The sequence below is a fragment of the Propithecus coquereli genome, unplaced genomic scaffold (assembly GCF_000956105.1).
Source record: "Propithecus coquereli isolate 6110/MARCELLA unplaced genomic scaffold, Pcoq_1.0 Scaffold65, whole genome shotgun sequence".
NCBI classification, from domain to species: domain Eukaryota; kingdom Metazoa; phylum Chordata; class Mammalia; order Primates; family Indriidae; genus Propithecus; species Propithecus coquereli.
This window is the reverse complement of record NW_012152507.1, coordinates 5,715,710-5,725,575: the sequence shown is the minus strand read 5'-3', so window position 1 is coordinate 5,725,575 and position 9,866 is coordinate 5,715,710.

Genomic DNA, 9,866 nt, shown 5'->3' with positions numbered 1-9,866 from the left:
TTAACTCTCATCAACAGTGGGAAGTAAGGCTCATTTTATACAATGGGCAGAGGGAGGTCCATGGGTGGACCACAAGATGACCCATTTGGGTGCTTCATGGTTGTTGTTTCTCCTTTGATCAATCATAACTTTAATTGACTTGAAGAGACAAGTGAAGCAACCTCCACCTGAGAAGGATATGATTACTAGGGGCTAAGAACACTCAATAACGAAGCTGTGAGTCATACCACCAGACAAGCCACCACGATCAGCAGAGGTGGTAGCTGAGGGCAAGAGGAATTAGGAATGGATAGTGGAGAAGGAAGACTATGAATATTGCTGGAAGACCGGCGACTGCAGTGATGAAGGTTAACCTGAGCTATTCCCTGGACATGTATGGAGAGGTGATTTGCATGATGCAAGGAGTGGATTGTGGCAGACACAGAGATGTGCCACTCAAATCTCCCTTCAGGAAAGCCTTTCTGCCAAGGATATGGTATGCTGACAGCCTCCAGCTGTTAGCTCCTACAGTGTCTGCCTCAGCTTTCAAGAAGCCTTAGCCAATACTGATTCAAGGGCTTACCCATTTACACTAAAAGTGGAATTCTGATCTTTTTTCTAGGGCTTCCTGTTGGACTAGCAGAGGCTTTGTCAGGTCTGCACAGTGATTTGACAGTTCCCCTTGACCAATCTTTCTGTCTCCCTTGCTCCTCTCACAGGTGTCACTTTCTAAACTTTTTGTGCTCCTAACTCTATTTCAGCAACTGATTCCTGGAGAATCCTAAACCAACACATGGTGCATAACAACCACAAAACCTCAGTGAACTAAAACATTAAGGATTCCTTACTGCTTATGAGTTTACAAGGTAGGTGGAAGCTGTTTTAGACTTAGCTGGGTCACTCAGGGGTCTGTGGTCACTGTTCTTCAGATAAGCAGTTGTGCTGATCTTGACCGGGTTCTCTCACATGTTTGGGGGTTGGCTGGCTATAGGCTGGTCTAGATAGCCTCAGCTGGGACAGCTGGTGTTTCCTTTACATCAGCAGTCCTCAACCTTTTTGGCACCAGGGACCAGTTTCATAGAAGACAATTTTTCCATGGCCTGGGGATAGGGGAGCTAGAGTGTCATGGTGGTGGGATGTGTGTTAGGGAGCTCAGGTGGTGATGCAAGGCCTGTTTCCTAACAGGCTACAGACTGGTACTCAGACTTGGCCCGGGGGTTGGGGACTACAGCTTTACATGGTATCTTATTCTCTAGTAAGTTCGCCTTGGCTTGCTCACATGGTGGTAGAAGGCTTTCAAGAGAACAAGCTGAAGCAAGCAAGGCCTCTTGAGTAACAAACTTGGAATTCACACAGTGTCATTTCTGCCATAGTCTATAGGCCAAAGCAAATCCCAATGGTAACTCAGGCTCATGGGGGTAAGGAACCGCTTCTAGATGGAGGAGATATAAGGGCACCTTGTAAAGTGTATAAATAGAAGGAAATGTAAAGAATTGGGACAGTTTTGCAATAATCTACCACAGGAGAATTCTCTAAAGTACATTGAACAAACAGAAACTATAGCTATCTCAGTCCACTAAACTTTTTATTTTTGTAAGTGAATATTTAGAAAATATGGAGAATAATATAATAAACCATTCATGAAGCCACCATCCTACTTTAATAAATCTTAAAATTCTGTCATGTTCAGAATCAAAACTTCGGCTGAGTGCGGTGGCTTATGTCTGTAATCCTAGCACTTTGGAAGGCTGAGGTAGGAGGATCACTTGAGGCCAGGAGTTCAAGACCACCCTGAGCAACATAGTGAGACCCCATCTCCAAAATAAATAGAAAAATTAGCTAGGCGTGGTAGTGCATGCCTGTAGTCCCTGCTACTCAGGAGGCTGAGGAGGAGGATGGCTTGAGCCCAATAGTTTGAGGTTGCAGTGAGCTATTATGATGTCACTGTACTCTAGCCTGAGCAACAGAGTGAGATCCTGTCTCAAAAAGAAACAAACAAGAACCCAAACCAAATTTTTGATACTGTACTTTTAAAATCCCCTGTATATCCCTATTCATCCTTACTTTTTCTTCTTTGAAGTCTTCAGCTGTAAACTTTTAATTGCAAATAGTTACTTTTTATTTAAGTTAAAGGACTTGAGACTCATGCCTTCTGGTGATTCAGCAGAAAAAAAATGGGATATTCATTTAGTCATTAAACAAATATTTATTGTGCTTCTATTTGCCAAACCCTGTGCCATACATTAATATATATTTATATAGAATATTCTTATTTTTTGTAGTTTGCTATTTGCACACCACTTTGCTTTAGATTAGGCTGTATATCTAAAGTGAGAAGCTAAGAACATTTTCCTTTGTAATGGGGTCCCCTTTTCAATATCTTTTACAAATTTTTTTATGTACTTTTAAGTTTTGAAGATGAATCTTGTTTTAGTCTGTAAATTTTCATTCCAAGTTTCTTATCATATTCTGTTTGGCTTTTGTCTCACTTGGGTGGGTAGAATGTTTTGCCATGTTTATTTAGTTGCTAGTTGGCCACACCTTTGATTTTCTTTCATATGATTAAATTCTTCTTCCTTGTAATTCCTGCCTGATTTCTCTTCTTTAGTATGTGCTTTTACAGCAAGTTGGTTAAACCCTTTTTTAAACAGCTTTGTTGAGATAATTCACATACCATACAATTAATCCCTTAGTATATTTACAGAACTGTGCAACCATGACCGCTTCTGATTTTAGAATATTTTCATCACCCCAAAAAGAAACTGTCTACCCATTACCCATTACTCCCCATTCCCCCCTACCCTTGGAAACCACTTACCCACTTTTTGTCTCTATGGGTTAGCCTAGTCTGGACGTTTCATATAAATAGAATCATGCACCATAGGAATCTTTTGTCTCAGCTTCTTTAACTTAGCATAATGTTTTCAAGGTTCATCCATGTTGTAGCATGTATCAGTACTTCATTGAGTTTTGAGGGTGAATAATACTTCATTGTATGGATATGCCACATTTTGTTTATCCATGCACCAGTTGATGAACATTTGGTTGTATCCACTTATTGGCTTTAATAAATAATGCCAGGATGAGCATTCATGTACAAAATTTTGTATGGAGATATTTTCATTTCTCTTGGGTATATACTAGGTATAGAATTGCTGCATTATATGGTAACTCTATGTTTAATTTTTTGAGGAACTGTCAAACTGTTTTCCAAACTGGCTGCACCATTGTATATCCCCCCCAACCACATATGGGGGTTATAATTTCTCCACATCCTCATCAACACTTATTATTGTCTATTTTTTTTATTTTAGTTATCCTAGTAAGTGTGAACTGGTGTCTCATTGTAGTTTTGATTTACATTTCCCTAACACATTAACTGCCATGTGAGTTGTATTTAACTCACGCTAGTTTTGAGCCCAAGGCTTCATGAAGCATATGTGACTCATATTTCTCTTCATCTTGGGAGCTGTGTGAACTACTTTTCAAGTTGCATATAACTCACGTACAGAAAACAATAAAAATAACAAATTTTGCATTAAATTAGAAAGGTTCATTTTGTTTTCTAAGTTTTTATTCTATTTTCGTAATAAAACACTGTGGTCCCAAGGAAAAAAAATTTTTTCTAGTATGGCAGTCAATGTGCTAATGACTAATGAAGTTGAGCATCTTTTCATGTTCTTATTGGCCATTTGTATATATCTTCTTTGGAGAATGCCCATTTTTATTTTTATTGTTTTATTTTTTTTAAGGGACAGGATCTCTGTTGCCCAAGCTAGAGTGCAGTGGCACAATCACAGCTCACTGTAACCTCAAACTCCTATTCTCAAGCAATCCTGTTGCTTTGGCCTCCCAAAGTGCTAGGATTATAGGCATGAGCCACTGCACCCAGCCCCATTGTTAAATTGGGCTGAGTTTTAAAAAAAAATTATCATTCAATATATGTTTTTTTGTATATTCTAAATACAAGACCCTTATTAGACATATGATTTCCAAATATTTTTCTTCCATCTGTCTTGTCACTTTATTGATGGTGTCCTTGGAAGCACAAAAGTTTTTAATTTTGATGAAGTCCAATTTATTTTTTCTTCTGTCATTTATGCATTTTGTTGTCACATCTAAGAATTATTTTGTAACCCAAGGTCACAGAGATTTAATCCTATGTTTTCTTTGAAGAGTTTTATAGTTCTAGCTCTTACATCTATGTCTATAATCCACTTTGAGTTAATTTTTGTGTATGGTATGAGATAGAGGTTCAAATTCATTCTTTTGTATGAGGATATACAGTTGTAAAGACAATTTCTTCCCCATTGAATTACAGAACTTACCAAATTTTGCCTTGTTTTGTGGTAAACTGGATAGATTTCTCTGTCATTGGAGGACAGGAAACATGTTTTGTTCATTTAAAATGAGAAGATGTTGGTGAAAAGCACCTAACATAGGGAAGCTGATTGTGAGCATTTCTTTTCTTCTTCTTTTTTTTTTTTTTTTTGGAGACAGGGTCTCACTCTGTTGCCCAGACTGAAACACAGTGGTGTGATCATAGTGCACTGTGGCCTTGAACTCCTGGGCTCAAGCGATCCTCCCAAAGTGCTGGGACTACAGGTGGTATCACCAGTGTGCCAGGCCTCTTTCTTTCTTTTGAGTCTCCCCACAGCACTTAGCGTGGTATTGGGCACCCAGTGGTTACAATAAATGTTTGGTGAATGTAGAATGGGCTTGAGCATGAGCCCCCCAAAAAGGGTGTGGATTGCCAGAGCTCTGATTGGATGGGGGATCCAGAACAACTTTCAGACCTTTCCAAACTAAGATTCTGAATAATAGTAGAGACTGACCCTAATAGCTTAGTGAAGCTGTGCTGTTGTCAAGGTAGGGGCCTCCAAATTATTCATCCTTGAAAGCAAGTGACAAATAGCTTTCATTTAAAGTGTTACCCAAACACTTAAAACAACTCTAAAGGTCAAGAACCATTGTTTGTTTATTTGTTTGTTTTTCCTGGTTTAATTTCCAGTCTCCAAGTGTCTACTGATTTAACTGCTTATGCAGTAATAAAGTTTTAACTTGTGGATTTGACCTCAATTCCACAAAATTGATTGTGGTTCTTATCTGCTTAAAAGCGGAAAGATTTTCTCAGGCAGCAACAACCACTAGTGAAAAGGCAAAGAAATAGAACTCAGGTATGACAGGCAATTCTATTTTCAGTGACCCCTTTCTCCCTTCTTTTTCTCTCTTACACACTGAACATTAGAAGCTCTCATAATCTCTCAGAAATTGAGCAAAAGCCTGCAGATAAAGGCCTGTTCATCCCGCAGGAGTTTCCTAAGGTTTCATGTCTGGGCAATGTTTCTGCCTGGTGCTTAGGTAATCTTTTTGTGAGATTCTAGAATCTGCCCCTCTCTGTGTAAAAGTATGTATGTGCACTTGCTGAACCTAAGATGTATATTTTACAGATGCACATAACTTTTTGTTACAGTTCTTTCCAGCTTTGAAATAGTTTCACAGGGGAAGGACGCACAGTTGAGGGCTTCAAATTACAGTTTCTGACTCCAGAGCCTGTGCTCCCACCACTTCCCCAAATCCAGTCTCTAGAAAATTAATCACGTATGAGGCTCTTTAAATATCTTTTCTTCCTGTCCTTCCAGGGCCGTTTCCTATCCTTAAATTAACTGGAATACAGCAATGCTTGATTTGTTATTTAACAAATTTTTTTATTAGACTATTTTTACGAGCAGTTTTAGGCTCACAGCAAAATTGAGCTGCAAGTACAGAGATCTCTCATACTCCCCAGCCCCTACACATGCACATCCCCCATTATCAACACCCTCCACCAGAGTGGTACATTTGTTACAACTGATGAACCTACATTGACACATCATTATCGCCCAAAGTCCATAGTTTACATTGGAGTTCACTCTTGGCGTTGTACAGTCTATAGGCTTAGACAAATGCATAATAACATGTATTCATCGTTATAGTATCAAACAGAGTAGTTTCACTGCCCTAAAAATCCTCTGTGCTCGAGCGAGGCTAGATTTTATGAAGGTGAAAAGAGAAAGAAAAAAGCGTGCATTGCAGAGACTCGACCCAGCTCCAAGCCAAGTTTGTTCCAAAGTTCAGCTGCTCCCAGCTCTCCTATCTCGCCAAGTCCCGCTCAGGGCAGGTTCCTCCTCCTTTTGTTTAAGTGTCAAGCAAATGGGTTTCCTGTTGACACCGGAATATTGTGAAAGGGCAGGAAGAGGCCAGGCCATCTCCTCTTTCCCCTCTTCCTATCCCGTTTATTTATTTTGTGCACGTTTGTTTTGGTCGAGCGGGCGTTCCCAGCGCGTGTGGCTGGGGGGCGGCCCCAGTGGCCGGTAAACCCTCCCCGAGGAGGCGAGGCCCGGCCCGAACCCGCCCGGTCCCGGCTGGAACTCTGCGGGCGGGGCGGGGCAGGGACAGAGGAAGGGGGAAGAGTGGGACAGGGAGAGCCGAGGGAGAAAGGCCGCCGGTGCGCCGCGAGGAGGCGGAGAATTCGGCTCGGCCCGCGCCCGGCCGCTCCCCCGCCGGCTGCAGGTGGAGTTCGCTGAGGTGGCCGTTTCTGCGCCGCCGCCGCCGCCGCCTCCTCTCCCGGGGGCCGCCTTCCTCGCGCCGAGGGTGGTGGCGCGGGGGGCCGGGTGCCCGCGGACCGGGGCGCCGGGGCCCGCAGCTCGCCGGCCGTCCCCCGGCTGCGCCTCCGCGCCTCGCCCATGGCTGAGGGCCGGCGACGGGAGGACGAGGAGGAAGAGCTCCGCGATCGCCGCGAGCTTGGTGGCCCGCGCCGCGCCCGGGGCCGTGCGCTCTCGGGCCACTCGGCCGCAGGTGAGAGGCGCGGGGCGCGGGCTGAGCGAGCGGGAACCAGGGACGGGGGACCGACGGCTGGGCGCTCTGGGGCCGCGCAGGTCCCGGACGGCTCAGCTCCTTCACCCTCCGGGATGGGACCGGCGCCTTTAACTCTCGGAGGCCACAGGGAGGGAGCGTGGCCTTTGCATCGTTATCCTCACTTTCGGGCCGAGCCCGAGGAAATTCAAACGGTCTCTACCTGCTAGTGGCCCTGGAGCCGAAACTCCAAAATTTCCGTGGAAACTAAATCGAGGAGCTGCCGGCTTGGAACGTGCGGCCCGGGTGATTTCTTATCTCTGGGTGAGTCAGAGGCCAGTGGAGAAGTCAGCGGCCAGAGGCCGTCTTGGTGGACAACGACCCCTCCCGAGGGGTTTGCCCGCCCGGCCGCAGCCAGGTCAAAGCACGTGCTGATACTGAGTCAAGTCTTGTTTCGTGTCCTGTGAACTTCGGACCTGTTTCCCCCTCCCTGCCCCCACCAGCAGAACTCACTAGTTTTCTATACGACTTGCTTTATTTTGTGAGACGCCCACCCCCGCCCCCAAAGAAAAGTCCAGAATATATAATAGAATTGCAAAAGGCAATTCCTTTGCACTGAGAATCATTTCAGGGCTTATAATTACTTTTATGATATTGTGTTTCTGGGTACACAAAAGCGGCACGGATCAAATAGTGTGGCGCATAAGTGGAAGAGTGAATAAGTGTAGATCCACACCCCTTCCCTCTTCCCTGGGCAGGTTTTCAATTTAACATAATAGAGAGGAAGTTCTTTGGCCTTTGGTTCCAACTGTGTAATCCCAGTTATCTGAAAACAAGAGGGAAGAACAAACTTAGGGGGATGACAACAAAAGGGAGATAGGGAAGTGGGAAAGATTCAGATGATTCATGGAGAGCCTCTTTAGAAAGTGGAATGTGGTGAATATTCCATAGAGCCATAGAGAAGTTTTCCTGTGCGGCTCCCTTAACCACTAAGAGAAAGTTGGAAAATTAGAGAAGACGGTGGGTCTGTGGGGAGCAAATGGAGGGCCTGAAGAGAGAAGAAGGAAAGAACTTGAACAGATCAAGAAGAAATAGTCAATTTGATGCCCTTAGTAGAATCTTGGAACCATAAAAATAATTCCCTGTGCAAATTATAAGGCATTTGTCTACATGAACACCAATTGTTTTGAAAATAACTGATAGTTTTGTTCAGTGTAAAACCAGATCTAGTGAAATAATGAATGAATAATTGCTGGGTATGAGTAAATACTTCTTGAAAGAGTACAATGAAAAAACTACAGAGGTACCGCCATTGACTTACTGATTCGAACAGCGTAGACTGACTACCTCGGATTCCTGTTACCTTCAGCAAAAGTTTCACTCTTTCTAACAAGAGACTGTACTGTGAAGAGCTGTAATTGGAGTTTAGACTAGATATAATCCAGATGTATGTTTATCATTTAGTTGCAGTATGTTTATTTATCCCAAGGCTGGTGGAAATGGCATTTTGTAACTTGTTTTTTACCAGTTCCAGGATTTCCCCGAGGCTGGCAAAAGCTTTTCTAGGTTCTGTGATAATATTTTGCGGAGACAAGACATTGTGTACTTTTTGCATTCCAAAATTGGAGTCTTCTAACCATTTATATGCCCTTTCTTCATTCAGGCTTGTGGGGAGAGCAATGTTACGGAGTGGATAGAGGGTTAAACTTGCAATTTTTGGTTTTATTTCTTTTGCGATAAATTATTTAATAGTTTACATTTAGTTACAAACTCTGCTCCTCTTTCCCTTCCTTAGTTAACATGCCTTTCAGACACCATCACATTCCTTACCAAGCTTGGGCATTTGTTAGTCTGTGCTGGATGTTGCTCTCCTCCAAGTGAGAGAGTATGAACTGACCCAGAGGTTCAATTTTTCTTCTGCATCTTCTTTTTGTCTTCCATTTTTCCTTTTCTCAACACTCCCTGCTTTACCACTTTACAATCTAAAGATTTTCCTTTTCTTTGATCTCATATAACTTGATAACCCATAACCTGGCATTTATGGACTTGGTGGAGTCTGTGAATTCTTCCTTTTCTCCCTGCTAAGTTTAGGTGTGGTGTGTAAGTGCATCTGTTTATTTTTGCAACATGTGGAAGAGCATATAAAATTTGTAGATTTTAAAGTGAAAATTCTTGTAATTCATGCCCAAGTAAGAAGTAGAATATTAATTCCTTGTAAAGGGACTCCCATCCCTCCCAGACATAGCCTCTTCTCTCCCCTAGAGGAAACCATTTTTTTTACTTTTGTGATTATTATTTCCTTTCTTTTCTATACAGTTTTACCATACACGTATGCATCCCTATACAATATTGTTTAGTTTTACCTGTTTTAAAACTTTATATAAGTGAATCATCCTGTATTTTAATAACCCAGCAGAAAGCAAGTAATGACTTGAGATTATGAAATGTCTGGAATGAGTTCTTTTCATTAGAAGGCCAAGAGCCCCAGGCAGGATCTGAATACAGAAAGACAGTCCTTGTAGGGCCTCCTTACAAAGTAACTGTATTTTTTAAAAGAAAATTGAGTTTGAAGGATCACGATTTCATCTAACAACAGAGGATGATAATTGATTTGGTGCTTCCCTTCTTTATGAAATACATTTGTTATGTTTGCTAGCTTTTAAAATAATAAAACATCTTCTATGTGACACTAAATGAAAATGAAAAGCTCAGTTGATTTTTTGCAGAATTGCAGGAGTAATCAAGTGCTGAGGTCAGTTCAGCAAAGGTTAATTCTGTAGCAGTTCATGATTCACAAGATTAATTTATGAGTAGACATAGAAAAGGTGTAAGGTAAATGGGTGCAGAAAGGATACCATTGTTTGCATTTCACGCACTGATGTTAAAGTGTTGTGAATCTGGTACCATTTGAAATATTTACTGTTGATGGTATTGATGGTGTATCCAAGATCCTTAATTGCCTAACCTGACATACAGTGGTAATATAAAAGCTAGACACGACACCTGAATTCTTGTGGTGTCTTACTAATCCACTGAGTGTCTCTTACAAATAA